This window comes from Pseudophryne corroboree, chromosome 12 (assembly GCF_028390025.1).
Source record: "Pseudophryne corroboree isolate aPseCor3 chromosome 12, aPseCor3.hap2, whole genome shotgun sequence".
NCBI lineage: Eukaryota > Metazoa > Chordata > Amphibia > Anura > Myobatrachidae > Pseudophryne > Pseudophryne corroboree.
The window spans coordinates 16,186,124-16,202,168 of NC_086455.1; the positions used below are offsets into that span (position 1 = coordinate 16,186,124).

A 16,045-nucleotide genomic window follows, 5' to 3' on the forward strand; every position below is an offset into this window, starting at 1 on the left:
AACACCTGGCCCATCTAGGCATGGCACTGCAGTGGCTGACAGGATGGCACTTTAAAAAAACTAGGCCCCAAACAGCACATCATGCAAAGAAGAAAAAGAGGTGGAATGAGGTAGCTGGATGACGAAGCTAAGCGACACAAGTGTGTGACACAAACAACTTGGGACGTGCTGGAATTTGCCCAGATGTATACACGCACAATATTGGTGGCACAGGAGAGCGTACCCCTAAACCACACACACACACACACACACACACACACACACACACACACACACACACACACACGCGCGCACGCACACACACGGCAAAGCCTGTAAAATGAATTTGGATAATAACCCTTTTATTTGGAGCTATTATAATAATATGCAGCATAGGCGAGCATACTTGGATAATAATATAAGTACTGTATATAAGCCTTTTATTTGGAGTAAATAATATACAGCACAGGACACTACCACTGGACTTATGGCAGCACAAGACACCAATACTGGACTGATGCAGCACAAAACAGCACCACTGGACTGGACTTGTACGGCAGTACCCCTGGACTTATACGGCAGTACCCCTGGACTTGTATGGCAGTACCCCTGGACTTGTACGGCAGTGTCAGACAGGATGGCACTTCAAAAAACTAGTCCCCAAACAGCACATGATGATAAGAAGAAAAAGAGGTGCAAGATGGAATTGTCCTTGGGCCCTCCCACCCACCCTTATGGTGTATAAACAGGACATGCACACTTTAACAAACCAATCATTTCAGCGACAGGGTCTGCCACATGACTGTGACTGAAATGACTGGTTTGTTTGGGCCCCCACCAAAAAAGAAGCAATCAATCTCTCCTTGCACAAACTGGCTCTACAGAGGCAAGATGTCCACCTCATCATCATCCTCCGATTCCTCACCACTTTCAGTGTGTACATCTTCCTCCGCACAGAGTATTAATTCATCCCCACTGGAATCCACCATCACAGGTCCCTGTGTACTTTCTGGAGGCAATTGCTGGTAAAGGTCTTCCCGGAGGAATTTATAATTCATTTTGATGAACATCATTTTCTCCACATTTTCTGGAAGTAACCTCCTACGCCGATCGCTGACAAGGTTACCGGCTGCATTAAACACTCTTTCGGAGTACACACTGGAGGAGGGGGGGGGGGGGGGGGGACTTAGGTAAAATAAAGCCAGTTTGTGCAAGGGCATCCAAATTGCCTCTTTTTCCTGCCAGTTTACATACGGACCGTCTGACATGCCTAATTGGATGCTGTCCCTCATATAATCCTCCACCATTTTTTCAAGGGTGACAGAATCATATGCAGTGACAGTAGACATGTCAGTAATCTTTGGCAGGTCCTTCAGTCCGGACCAGATGTCAGCACTCGCTAATGACTGCCCTGTATCACCACCAGCGGGTGGGCTAGGAAATCTTACCCTTTTCCTTGCAGCCCCAGTTGCGGGAGAAAATGAAGGTGGACCTCTTGACGGGTCACGTTCCGCTTGAGTTGACAATTTTCTCACCAGCAGGTCTTTGAACCTCTGCAGACTTGTGGAAAGAGAGATTAAAGCTAGGATCGAGCACGGTGGCCAAAATATAGTGCCCTGATTTCAATAGATTGACCACTCTTGAATCCTGGCAAAGCGAATGAAGGGATCCATCCACAAGTCCCACATACTTAGCGGAATCGCTCCGTCTTAGCTCCTCCTTCAATTTATCCAGCTGCTTCTGCAAAAGCCTGATGAGGGGAATGACCTGACTCAGGCTGGCAGTGTCTGAACGTGTGGCAAGTTCGAAGGGTTGGAGAACCTTGCACAAGATGGAAATCATTCTCCACTGCGCTTAAGTCAGGTGCATTCCTCCTCCTTTGCCTATATCGTAGGTGGCTGTATAGGCTTGAATGGCCCCTGAAGCATATAGAGGGTTGAATTTCATCTCGTTACCACCGCTTGCTTCAAGTGATGGCAGGGCAGGTTCAGGAGTGTTTGCTGGCACTCCAGTCTTCGGCACGCGGTCTTCGGCACGCAATTTTTCGGGCCACCGACAGCATCTCGTGCACGCCCCTGTCATTTTTCAAAAAATTCTGCACCACCAAATTAATTGGATGTGCAAAACATGGGACGTGCTGGAATTTGCCCAGATGTAATGCACGCACAATATTGCTGGCGTTGGCCGATATCACAAATCCCCAGGAGAGTCCAATTGGGATAAGCCATTGTGCGATGATGTCCCTCAGTTTCCATAAGAGGTTATCAGCGGTGTGCCTCTTACGGAAAGCGGTGATACATAGCCTACCTAGGAACGAGTTGGCGTTTGCGAGATGCTGCTACTGGTGCCGCTGCTGTTGTTGCTGCGGGAGGCAATACATCTACCCAGTGGGCTGTCAGTCATATAGTCCTTGGTCTGCCCTGTTCCACTTGTCCACATGTCTGTGGTTAAATGGACAGTGGGTACAACTGCATTGTTTAGGACACTGAGGACACTTTTTCTGACGTCTCCGTACATTCTCGGTATTGCCTGCCTAGTGAAGTGGAACCTAGATGGGATTTGGTACCAGGGACACACTACTTCCATCAATTCTCTAAGTCCCACTGAACTAATGGCGGATACCGGACGCACGTCTAACACCAACATAGTTGTCAAGGCCTCAGTTATGCGCTTTGCAACAGGATGACTGCTGTCATAGGGGGTCATTCTGAGTTTCTCGTTAGCTACTTTTAGCAGCCGTGCAAACGCATAGTCGCCGCCCACGGGGGAGTGTATTTTCGCTTTGCAAGTGTGCGAATGCCTTTGCAGCCGAGCGCAGCAAAAACATTTTGTGCAGTTTCAGAGTAGCTCCGGACTTACTTAGCCCTTGCGATCACTTCAGTCTCTTTGGTGCCGGAATTGACGTCAGACTATGGACATGCCTGCGTTTTCCCAAACACTCCCAGAAAACGGTCAGTTGACACCCATAAACGCCCTCTTTCTGTCAATCACCGTGTGTTCGGTTGTGCGAATGGAATCTTCGCTAAAGCCATCGCCCAGCACCGATCCTCTTTGTACCCGTACGACGCACCTGAACATTGCGGTTCATACGCATGCGCAGTTTTGCCATTTTATTACCTGATTGCTGTGCTGCGAAAATCAGCAGCGAGCGATCAACTCGGAATGACCCCCATATTTCATCTTCCTCACAAAGAACTGTTGGACAGTCAATTGCTTAGTTGAAGTAGTACAAGTGGTCTTCCAACTTCCTCTCTGGGATGACGATTGACTCCCAGCAGCAACAATAGCAGTAGGCCTACCACTCAAGGATCCTCCGGAGGAATCCCGGTTAGGAGAGGACTCCTCAGTCTTGCCAGTGACATGGCCTGCAGGACTACTGATGTTCCTGACTGAGAAGGAAGTTGACGTTGAGGGAGTTGGTTGGTGTGGCTTGCAGGAGCTTGGGTACAAGAGGAAGAAGGGATTTAGGTGTCAGTAGACTGCTTACGCTCTTACCTAAAGTTTCACAACTTGACTCTGACTTCTGATGAATGCGCAGCAGGTGACGTATAAGGGTAGGATGTTCCTAGGTGGGTTACGTCCTTACCCCTACTTATTATGGATTGACAAAGGCAACACACGGCTTGACACCTGTTGTCCAGATTTGTGGAGAAATAATTCTACACCGAAGTGGTGGCTTTTGGGGTATTTTTCCCAGGCGCCACAATGGCCTTATTCATCCCACAGACAACAGGTGTCTCCCCCGGTGCCTGATTTAAACAAACCACATCACCATCAGAATCCTCATCGTCAACTTCCTCCTCAGAGCCAGCAACACCCATATCCTCATCCTGGTGTACTTCAACAGTGACATCTTCAATTTGAATATCAGAAACTGGACTGTGGGCTTCCATCGTCATGTGAAGCTGAACCACTAGCCATGAACATAGGCCAGGGCCTCAGCCGTTCCTTGCCACTCCATGTCATAAATGGCATATTGGCAAGTTTACGTTTCTCCTCAGACCATTTACATTTATTTTATTTTTTACTGAACTTTGGCTTTTTGGATTTTACATGCCCTCTACTATCACATTGGGCATCGGCCTTGGCAGATGACGTTGATGGTATTTCATCATCTATGTCATGACTAGTGGCAGCAGCTTCAGCACTAGGAGGAAGTGGTTCTTGATCTTTCCCTATTTTATCCTCCAAATTTGTGTTCTGCATTATTTTTCTGGAGCTATATAACAATATGCGGTACAGGAGAGCGTACCTCTACACCACACAGGGCAAACCCTGTGAAAATTATTTGGATTAAATATTAATAACCCCTTTATTTGGAGTAAATAATATACAGCACAGGGCAGTACCACTGGAGTTATACGGCAGTACCACTGGAGTTATACAGCAGTATCACTGGACTGGAATTATACGGCAGTACCACTGGAATTATACACTAGTACCGCTGGACAGATACTGCAGTACCACTGGACATATACAGCAGCACAGGGACACCACCACTGGACTGATGCAGGACAACACAGCACCACTGCAATGGACTGGACTTATACAGCAGCACTGGACATATGGCAGCAGAGGACACCACCAGTGTGACTGGACTGATGGAGCACAAAACACTACCACTGTACTGATGCAGGACACTGAGGACGGAGACGAGTCCTCTCTCTACACTCTCCAATGCCGGAGTGAAAATGTCGGCGACGCGCGGCTCCTTATATGGAATCCAAACCCCGCAAGAATCCGACAGGGGGATGATGGCGTTTTGCCTCGTTCTGGTTTCCGAGTCAGGCGGGAAAACCTGAGCCGTACTCGTATGCGGGCTCGGGTAGTGAAGTCTGGTAGGGTTAGTTTCTCAGGGAACCAAACCCGCTCATCTCTAATTTAAATACATGTGCTGTAAATCACTAAACAGTAAGATATCTTTTGCATTTATTTTTTTGTAGTACTAATTAAATTGTTAAGCTGTTGTTGTCACCTGCATGACTGGAGGCAGCCATTTTGTTTGCTGAACCAATAGGCTGTAATCTCAACGCTATCTGTTCAGCGGAAACCAATGACATCACTGAGGAACAGTACTAGTAGCGGGTAGATTATGGAGGCACATTATTTTAACACATCAGTAACGCAAATTTATTATATTATATAGCTGCGCTGTGCAAGTTTAAGAAGCTGCTCAGTATAATGTAACTAGAAGAATTTGTATGTGAACAAGCGCTGTGAATAAATACATAAATAAATAAATAAATAAATGTGCCACCTGAAAAGTAAGAAAATGGTTAAATAATGTTTACAACTCTCTTAGGAGTTAATTGAGTAGGCACAGTCCGAGTAGATAGTCCGTTGTAACTCTACACTGTCCCTGCTTTTCCCTACCTTGCGGCCCGTGATGGAGTCCGTGTCCCAGCAGGGCTGCACTGATGCTCTGTGTTCGATTCACCCTAGACCGCTTCCAGCGATCACGGGTCTCTGCGGGTGATATTACGGCCAAGCCGCCGGCAGGGGAAGCGGGTAGCGAGTAGCAGTGTCTCGTGCCCCCTTGCGTCTCAGCGCACTTTTTCAAGGATTACCTCCAATTTATATTGGTAATTTGTGTTGAAAGTGGAGTGCGCAGACTCCGTATTGCTACTCTTCCAAGGGAAGCTTCATTCCCTGTACCAAGATGGCGACCAAGGCTACGACTAGTCATCTTGGGACTGTGTGAGTGCCACTTAACTCCAAAGAGACCCGCGATTACCTGAGATGTAATCGCTGTTCCAGCATCCTGCACCGCTACCGGGTCTCTACATACAATCACCAGCTAGTGAGCTGTATGACACCCTGATCCGCTCCATCTAAAACAGTGTATATAACAGTGAGTACGGCTGTACCTGCTTAATCTTCAATAAAACCACTCCAGTGGGCTATAGCTGTAAGGCATCTGCTGGTGTGTACAGAGAATCTGCTACTGTACATCCTCAGCCTGTACACAACAATATGTTAATTAAAAGATAATGTTCGCAACCTACTACATTATCCGAAACATTGTGGCTAGGTCAAGAACTCATAACTCTTGTTTGTTTGTTTTTTTTGTAAACTTCTATAATGATATGATCTATAGGAAAGCCTTATAGTATGGAACACTAACATTGACCGATATACATTGCTAAAATTAACTTTACACTATCGATTGCAAAGAAGGAGAAAAAACCCTAAAAAACGCATTTATAAGTGGAAAGTTAACAAGAAATAATACAGTGGATGGATTATTTTTGGGAGGTCCGAGAGTTGGACAAAAGGAGAAAAATAGATAAAGCGGCTAAAAAGGGGACCGAACGCAATGAATCAGAGTTTGTTTCGTTAACAGTCCTGGGTTTGTTTTGCGGGGAATAAGGGAATTCCGATTTTACCCCCTCCCTTTTTTTCCACCCTTATTTCCTCCCTGGTTTAGAAGAAGAAAAAAAAAATGCAGGTGCGAAAAAATAAATAAAAAACCCCACATAAAATAGATAGAAGCTTTAGAAAGAGAGGGTTTATGTCAGGATTCCGGAATGGGAAGACTCTGAATGAGGACACGTCTGTGACACCGACTTGAGAGATTAAGAATGTATTCATCCAGGAATCAGAATGACACGACAGTGTGTCCCAGACTGGAGCAATTCACTAGTCAAATCGTGGAGGTCAGGAGGTCACTCAAGTTCACAGGGGCTGGCGTTTTGTCATGTAAATTCGCAAAACCAGTCACTACTGTTCTGGCGGAGGCCGGGCACGCCGAGGGAAGGAAAAAAAAAAAAGAAGAAGAGGGGAAATGCCAAGGACAGAGGAAGGAGGAGGGATGGGGTTAAAAATTCTGCATGTAGGGGGGAAAAAAAAGAAAATAAATAACAGGTTCTTTGTACATTTATCCGTCTCTTAATTAGGAGCACAAAGCGCCAAATAGGATGGGAAAAAGAAAGGATAAAAAGGATATATGTTTGATTTATAGAGCTGTGCCCTTGATGTGAGGCAGGGTGGACGTATCTGCGTGGCGTGGCGTTTTTATTCTCTTATATCCATTCCGGTAATACAAATGTCTGTAGCCAGACGGGTCACTGGCAGCATGCCATGATAGACCCCCAACCCCCATTTAATTTTTTTTCTTGGGGGGCTGGAGAAGCAGATTGTTCTTCGCTCCCTCTTGCCAGCAGACCGTCTTCGTCTCTCATTGGTGTGCACTGGCAAAGGTAACCATGGTAACCAAACCGGCCTACGAAACTTCATTTGTAGGTGCAATCTGTGATGCCAGATGAGGAATAATGGTGTGGGTGTGTGTGTGTGTGTGTGTGTGTGTGTGTGGTGTGTATGCATATATATATATATATATATGTGTGTGTGTGTGTGTGTGTGTGTGTGTGTGTGTGTGTGTGTGTGTGTGTGTGTGTGTGTGTGTATATATATGTATTATGGGGGTGTTTGTGTATGTATTTAGTGTGTGTGTGTGTGTGTGTGTGTGTGTGTGTGTGTGTGTGTATCTATCTATCTATATATACATACACACACACACACACACACACACTCCTTCTGCAGCTTCATTAAAAGGTGAAAATGAGATTTTTAGACTTTTGAGACATTTAGTCGAAAAACGGCCAAAATCGCCTGTTTTGAGTAATTCGCAAATGTAATAGGAATCGCATTCCTATTTCATTTGCGATTTGTATACTTTTGAATGGGAAAACATCTGGATGCGATTTGAAGTGCGAAATAAAAACGACAGGTGAAAATGTGCAATTTTCTCTGCGAAAAATGCGAATTAGAGTGCAATGCGCATCCTATTACATTTGCGAAGTTCTCAAAACAGGCGATTTCGGCCGTTTGTCGACTAAAAGTCTCAAAAGTCTAAAAATCTCATCCTATTACACGTCACCCAAAGAATTTATCAAAGATAGGGAAGTCATTCGATTCCGCACGATGGGCGCTCCGGAATGGTTTGGGGAAGGCACGTTGCGCCCAATAACATTGCTGATCTTCCCTTGTATCCCATTAGAGGTGCAAGGGGAAAATTAGCGATATTTGGCCACCGTAATATTCGGCCATGTGAGCAGCAGAATACAGCGGAGGCACACTGCGCAAAATGTAATTCCCCAACAGAGTCTCCTTTATTCAGTATACTGTATATAATTAATTAATTAATCAATTCAGACCGGATCGCTGTTGTGCGAATTCGCAAGGCGGCCAATTATCGATTGACTAAGCAAGCGTACGGATTGTAGTGCGCAGGCACGAGGCCAAACTGTGAAAGAATCCTGCGTCTTTTTTTGATAGCTAGGCGTACGCAAGGTGATTGACAGGAAGAGGACGTTTGTGGGTGGTAACTGGACGTTTTATGGGAGTATCAGGATAAACGCAGGCGTTCCCAAGCGTTTTCAGGGCGGGTGTGTGATGTCATCTCCGCCCCGATCAGCCGTTTCTATCGCACTGTAGGAGTAAGTCCTGGGCTACGCACACACTGGAAAAATCATTCGATGGTGAGTGAGTAGGAATGGATTTGCAGCTGACCAGCATATGCAAAGCTTTTCACACGGCGTACGTAGACTTGCACGGGGCAGTTATTCACTCTGTCTGTGCGGCGACTATCCGATCGCAAACCTCTGCAAACTCGCAGAGGAGTGATCAGGTCTAAGTTAGGCCCAAAAACCAATCGGCCTTTGTGTTCTAGCTGGTATTTTATTATCTCCTCACTAAGCAAAGAAATGTGTACGGTGGAGTGTTTCGCTGTCCGTATCTAGTCGAATGGAGAACGGACTGTTCACCATTTGACCAGATACGGACAGCCAAACACCCCAATGTTGGTCAACGCCACAATGTTCACAATGTCAGCATTTGAAATGTTACCATGAGAGGCGCCGCTGGGAGGGTTAGAGTTAGGCTGCAGGGGGAGGTTAGGATGCAGGTGGGGGATGGGTTTAGGGATAAGTAATTAGGTAGAGGGGTTAGTTTAGGCATAGGATGAGAAATACTCAATGGAACGCTACGGCATTGGAGGTCCGCACCGGAATCGCTGTCGCATGGCTGCCGGGACCCAGAAGTAGAAACTGGAGCTGATGATGACGTTGGGAAAAAGGTAAGAGACCACCAGACCACCAAGGGTGGTTTGTGGACATATCATACAGGTAGACATGATGATGAATGTCAACATGCCGACATACCCTGTTGACAGTCTTGTGTCGATATCGTGACCGTCGATCTATCATATCACACCCTTGGCTTTCGCCTGCTATAGCCAAAAATGGCGTTTATCAAGGTTTTCTTTTTAACCTGCTTCTTAACAGAGATGGAACCGGAGCGGCTCTAATTTGGTTTTGTCATGGTCCCCCAATTCCATCCTTAAAAACAGAACTTTTTCTGATCTAAGCACGTCATGCCCTGTGCTGACTTGGCCAACCTTGGGGCTCTGTAGTCTCCTACACAATATCTTCACCAAGCTTTATTATTGCGCCCCTCCACTGGTTCAAACCAGCTGGGTGTATACAGTCTGCCACAGAGGATGTTGCTACTATATACTGTACTAGCAAACTAGGTCCAAGCTCCCTAAAGCCAGGTCCCACAATGGCTTTCTCGTGTTTCATTTGGGGTACAGCCACCTCCTCCCCCAGAGGCGATACCATATGTTTAGATTCATAAACAATCTCACATTCCCAAGGAGTTCCCCTAATGAAACGGATGTTCACATAAGGGTTCTCATTCCTACAAGTATGTCAGGGGCCCTCTGAGGCCTATATGTTCTCCCACTACTTTAGAGTCTCTTCGATTTTTACACTGTACTTCGAAAAAACTGATCATCACATTATGGGCGGGATGTACTAAGAGGATATTTACCTTGGGACCCCAAGTTTCCAGTATAGAAGGTAATGCTTTTGCTCCCTATAGAAGCCTATGGTCTTCTTTTTGCAATCTTCCTGAGAGGATCCCTTCTAGCATAACCAGAAGACGATGAGCTTCTTCCTGAGAGGTATCCAATCAGATCCTCTCAGTACGCCCCGTAGCCATCTTGTCCCAGGGCCGAAACACGGAATTCCCGGTTTCACAAAAGGCCGCTCATTCCGGTTGCGAAACGAATCGTATATGATAGTACATGTTTGGCGGAAGTATATCCTGCCCTCTATGTTAATTACCCTCTTGAGACATATAGTCAAATGGGCATAGTATATGTGGGTGGGCTTGAAGTCCTGGTTAGAACACAAGGCAGAACCTAAATAGCTCCTCCATTTGCATCACAATTTAAAAAAAATGCCCTCAAACTGTAAATTAGGTGGTATTTGGACGGCCTACACCTTACTGGGGATCCGGTTACCATACCGGCGTTAGGGATGACAGCAGTCAGAATACTAACGCCAGAATCCCGAAACTGGTCAAAAGATCGACGTCAGGATTCCGACATTAATCACAATGGCGCCAACAGAATTTTGATTGTAAGCATGCCAGAGAGGGTTAGGGTTAGTCTGCTGGGGTGGGTGCGAAGGTTAGGGTTAGGCTACGGGTAGGGATGGTAAGAGGAGGGTTAGGCTATGGTGGGGGAGTTATGGTCAGGCTGAGGGTGGGGAGGGTTACAATACTTACCTAGCAGGTGTCTGGATTCTGCACGTTGAGATCCCAACCGTTGGGATAACGATACCACCCCCCCTTATTGCCACAATGAGCAGTGATAAGGAATGATACATTTCGGGGCCCTCACTGCCACCAATGATAAATAGGCCCTATAGAAATGGAAGTATTTACAATGGGTGCAGGCGGTGCAGTACACATGGTTCCCTTGTTCCGCACTCGGCACACCCTGTACCCATTCTGTAAGCAGACCTACTTTGGCGGCTGTCTATGACTCAGAAGAAATCTTTGGTAAAAAGACATTTTTATATAGCCGCCTGTCTTTCAACAAGATTGGCGGCTTTATATATAAGGCTGGCAGCTGTTTCTGTCACACATGCAGCTTCCTCTGCAATGGCTTTGGTGTCCTTCTAATCACCTTTGGACTTACTACAATGGTGCTACCTGCTCTGTCTTTGCCTATCTCTGCAGCACTTATACCCATAGTACTGACTCTTCCAGCGACTCCTTAGATCTTTGGAAGGCTCTGTGGACTGTTCTCTCTCCATCAGCTCCTGCAGTGATGCCTACCTATTCTCTGGCCATACTACAACTCTTCTTCTCTGGGGGGAATCTCTCTGGAATTGGTCGGCTGTGGCAGCACATCTTTCTCCTCCATTCCATGAGTGTAGTGTCCTTCCATCAGCTCCCTTCCCTTGTCTCGGAACGCAGAGGACCTGGCCTCCTCAAGAGATAGTTGCTGGCTCTTTGTAATTTAAGAATAACGATCAAATGTTGCTTTAAAATGCATATGATTTTAAAATACCATTACTTTTATTGTGTGCGCTCGTAGGCTCTTCGTGGTAGTTCAGAAGATTGAACCAAAGCGAAAAAAGGACCTTTCCTCCAAAACAGACAAAGAATACATGAAAACATGTAAGTACAATAATAATGGCCATTTTCTACTCATCAACTGTGAAATTTGTATCCTTATATAAAATATTAAAAAGCAAGATCAATAACTGTCAAACAGGACAACAGGTTGTAGGTTACAAGAATTCAACTAACGTAGTGTGTTATAAAATAATTATATCTTACAGTATTTGTGTATGGCAGTGGTTCCCGAACTGTGGGACTAATTCAGACCTGATCGTAGCAGCAACTTTGTTAGCAGATGAGCAAAACCATGTGCACTGCAGGGGGGGCAGATGTAACATGTGCAGAGAGAGTTCGATTTGGGTGCGGTGTGTTCAAACTGAAATCTAAATTGCAGTGTAAAAATAAAGCAGGCAGTATTTACCCTGCACAGAAACAAAATAACCCACCCAAATCTAACCCTCTCTGCACATGTTACATCTGCCCCCCCTGCAGTGCACATGGAGGGGGTCATTCCGAGTTGATTGTACGCTGCAACTTTTTGCAGCCCCTGTGATCAACTAGACGCCACCTATGGGGGAGTGTATTTTTGCATAGCAAGGCTGCGATCGCTTGTGCAGCCCTGCTACGCAAAAAAAGTTTTGTGTAGAACAAGACCAGGGTAAGAGTTACTTACCCTGTGCGATCAATCCAGCGCTGCAGGTTCCGGAATTGAGGTCAGACATCCACCCTTCCAAACGCCTGGACACGCCTGCATTTGGATCTCCACGCCCAGAAAACGATGAGTTGACGCCCTGTTCCGCCTTCCTACTGTCAATCTTCTTGCGGTCGCCGCTGCGACCGCTTTCTTCGTTAGCAGCATCGCTGCCCATGACGCGCCTGCGCAATGCGGCCGCTGTGCATGCGCAGTTCTGACCCAATTGCACGGCTGCAAAGAAGCGCAGCGTTCGATTGGGTTGGAATGACCCCCATGGTTTTGCCCAACTGCTAACAAATTTGCTGCTGCGATCAGGTCTGAATTAGGCCCCGTGTGCCTAGTCATCCTGGGGTGCCAACTTCTCCTGTGTGATTGGATGCTGCCAGGGGTGCGGGTGGTGGTGTGCAGGTGGAGCGTGGTGTGCGGACGGTGGGTGGTGGTGGTGGTGGGGTAGTGGTATGCCACCCTATTTGTGGGAGCCTCACGCCCTTCCGGGAGAGAAGGCTGGTGTATTAAAATCTATTGGGTTTATTTACTATGCCTTGGACGGAGATAAAGTGGACGAGAAAAAGTACCAGCCAATCAGCTCCTAATTGTCATGGTACAAACGGTCATATTGGAGATGGCTGGTTGGAACTTTATCTCCAGCAACTTTATCTACATCCAAGGCTTAGTAAATAGACCCCTTTATTTTTAATTATTACTATCTAATTTTTTTTCTTATAAGGCACACATAGGGGTAAATTTATTAAAGTCTGTGTTTGCCCAAGTTAGCAAACATGGGAGTGTTGGTTAAAATAGAAGTTCAAAACACGGGTGGACATGGACATACGATCAAATACACCATCAGCCAAACCGGGATGTAATTTCCATAGATAACCCTGAGATACAGGAATTTACGTAGAGTCACTTATGCAAACACGCCCTGTAGTTGTGCAAACTCGGATCAACGTGCACCTTTCAAACAGACGTCCCTCTCATCAGCGTGTCCAGGGAAGCCTGCACAGATCTGTAAGATCTGTGCTGTGCTTCTCTATTAAAATAAATTAAAATGTGTGTCATGTGCCAGAAAATAGGAAAAAACTGGGGTCTTCCCCCTCTGCCCCCCCCCCCCCCCCAACAAGCATAACCAGCCCCCGGGTGTTTGAGCTTGTCCTGGTTCAAAAAATCCAGGTGTAAAAAGGTGTGAGGTCCCCCTGTATTTTAAGAACCAGCATCAGGCTCTTGACCAGTCCTGGTTTAAAAAATACAGGGGAACAAAGATGCAGGGGGTCCCCCATATTCTTGAAATCAGCACCAGGCTCCACTGGCCGAGGAGGTAATGCACAGCCAGGGGACACACTTATATTAAAGCCCGGGGCTATCCCTGACACCCCTGGGATGTGGGTGCCGAGTTGATAGTCCATTAGTTAGTTTAGTGATGTAAATACACAGTCTTTTACATGAGGGACTACGGGTCTCAGCAAGCTGTCCCCGCATGCTGGTACTTGGAGAACCACATGTCAGAGAAACTGGTCGTAGATGAGCTAAACTTAGCACATCTACAATCGGATCTGAACTAGGCCCACCGTTTTTTTTTTTTCCTTTTTGTTTAACACTTTACACACATTTTAACAGAGAAGCACAGCACAAAAACGTGCCCATACACCATCGGAAAACATGATTAACTAAAACACAGGAACAGAGTAAATTCCTGTGTTTTAGTTATGAAAAACCACCTGTTTCTGATTGATCTCACTCATGTTCTCGGGCAAACACGGATGAGATATGATTCTTAGAAATTTTACCCCAAAGTCACCACAGATAGTGCTTTAGTCAGCATTTGAACTCTCAACCACAGGTGTGTGAGATATAAATGCTAACCACTATGCCAACCGTGCCACCTGATGTAAAAGTTGTGCGATGTAAAAAACCATAACACCAATCACCCGTGCTTTAAATGTCTAATTTGAACTTGCCAGATAAAAGCTGATTATTCATTGGCTGCTCTAGTAAAGTGCAAATCTTGCTCCTTGCATTATAAGTATAAGCTCCGCAGGAATTTTTTGTATTGCATTATTAATATAAATTAACAGAGATACCAGCATACCTATTATATTAATCGTGGGAGAATAAAAAAGATGAAAAACACTCCTTTCTACAGTACATGTTGGCTGGATGGGCCTTCTATTAAAATGTAAAGAAACCTTTTTTTTGTCTTTTTTTTTTTAAGCTTCTAGATCTTCTTTGTGGCATCACTGTCTGTTTCTTGTAATGTGTTTCTTTTTTTTTTTTCTTTGCAAACACAGTTTGACTATCAAACAGGCTTGTTTCTTGGTATGTCAAAAGACCTCTATCAATGCACAAAACTCGTGTAAGTCTATCATTTAAAAGTGACCCAGGGAAATGCTCATAATAATAAAATGTCAATCTTCTAATAAAATGGTGCAAACAGTAGACGTTCCTGAGACAGACGAGGACAGCCTGACAGCAGGGCACACAGAGAGGGCTGTTTTACGAGGAACCTGTACAGCCACAGTCATCTGGCTGCTACAACATTTGTGACCCTAAGAGTAGACTTAATAGAAACCTACTGAAAGTCCCACTGCATGGGGTGTCTGCTATGACTGTGACCTTGGACCTAGCTCTACTCATTTCCATAATAATGTGGGAAACGTTTGTCAATATTAAGCAAATGTTGATAGCCTTGTTGTCAGTCAAGGCAAGATCCTCCATAGTCTGGACTCAAATCCCCAAACAACAAGACCCACCACAGTTTAGATTTATTCCCTTAAACAAGACCCAACATAGCCTGGACTCAAATAGTCCAAAATTGTGACTCTCCATAACCTAAACTCATATGCTCAAACAACAAGATCCACAATAGTCTGGGACTCATATCATTGTACAACAACAAAAACACCACAGATTGGATTTGTAGCCTTGAACAACAAAACCCAGCATTGCCGGGATTCTGATTCTCCAACAATGAGACGCAGCATGGCCTGGACTCAAATCCACCAACAATATGACCCTCCATAACCTAAACTCATATTCTTGAACAACAAGACCCACTAAGACAATCCATAGTCTGAGATTGATATGTTTGTACAAGACCCACCATAATCTGGGACTCATATCCACAAACAACAAGACCCACCATCATCTGGAACTCCTATCCTCGAACAACAAGGCCCACCATCCTCTGGAACTCCTATCTTCAAACAACAAGACCCACTATCATTTTGGACTCCTATCCTCATACAAGAAGACCCACCATCATCTGGGACTTATCTATGAACCATCTGACATTACTGTTGGGAGTATTCTGAGCGAAGCAGCCAATACTGATGGTGTCTGTCATTTACTCTTTTCCCATGATTTATTGGCAAGAAACAGATATACAGTAACAATTGACACTGATAATGTAGGTTTTCAAAGCCCCAGTGGTATCATCTATATGTCAGCAGGAAAAGCCTTACTGAGGACAACTTTTGCAACATGTATATTGAACGGCTATTAGAACATACTCCTACACCAGGCTTCTTGGTAATCACTGTTTGGTTAATGTATTGGTGCCCATACACTTGTGAGATAATCGGTGCTAACCTTCGATTTCTACCTCATCTGTGAGAAAAATCGAAGGATTGTATGCACATTTTAGGTACCTTGAGACGCGATGCGCGGGCACGCCGCTCGTATGTCGCGTCTCAAGATATTATGTGCTGCACTTAATATCTCTCGCATCGCAGTGTGATTGCATGTGGTTTTAAAAATACATGAGATATATCGCACTGCGATGTGCACCCGCCAGAAGCGGCCAGAGGCTGCTCCCACTCGGCGAGGATGTGCTGATCATGTGATTACCATGCGATCTATTGCATGATCGCATGGTAATCACTTTGGCAGTTCAGGTGCGATTTCATCACACCTGAACTGCCGGTGCGATGCCCCTCGATGTTGCGTCACGGGGCATCG

General features: G+C 45.5%; 1 long non-coding RNA gene across 1 annotated transcript in view; it reads left to right on the forward strand.

The window, feature by feature from the left end:
- Positions 1-15,737, forward strand: part of LOC134981145 (uncharacterized) — a 42,187-nt gene extending 26,450 nt beyond the window's left edge. The window contains exons 2-3 of the long non-coding RNA XR_010190518.1: positions 11,369-11,451; positions 14,377-15,737. This is a non-coding gene — a long non-coding RNA (uncharacterized LOC134981145). The remainder of the gene's footprint in view (positions 1-11,368; positions 11,452-14,376) is intronic.
- Positions 15,738-16,045: the final 308 nt, after the last annotated feature.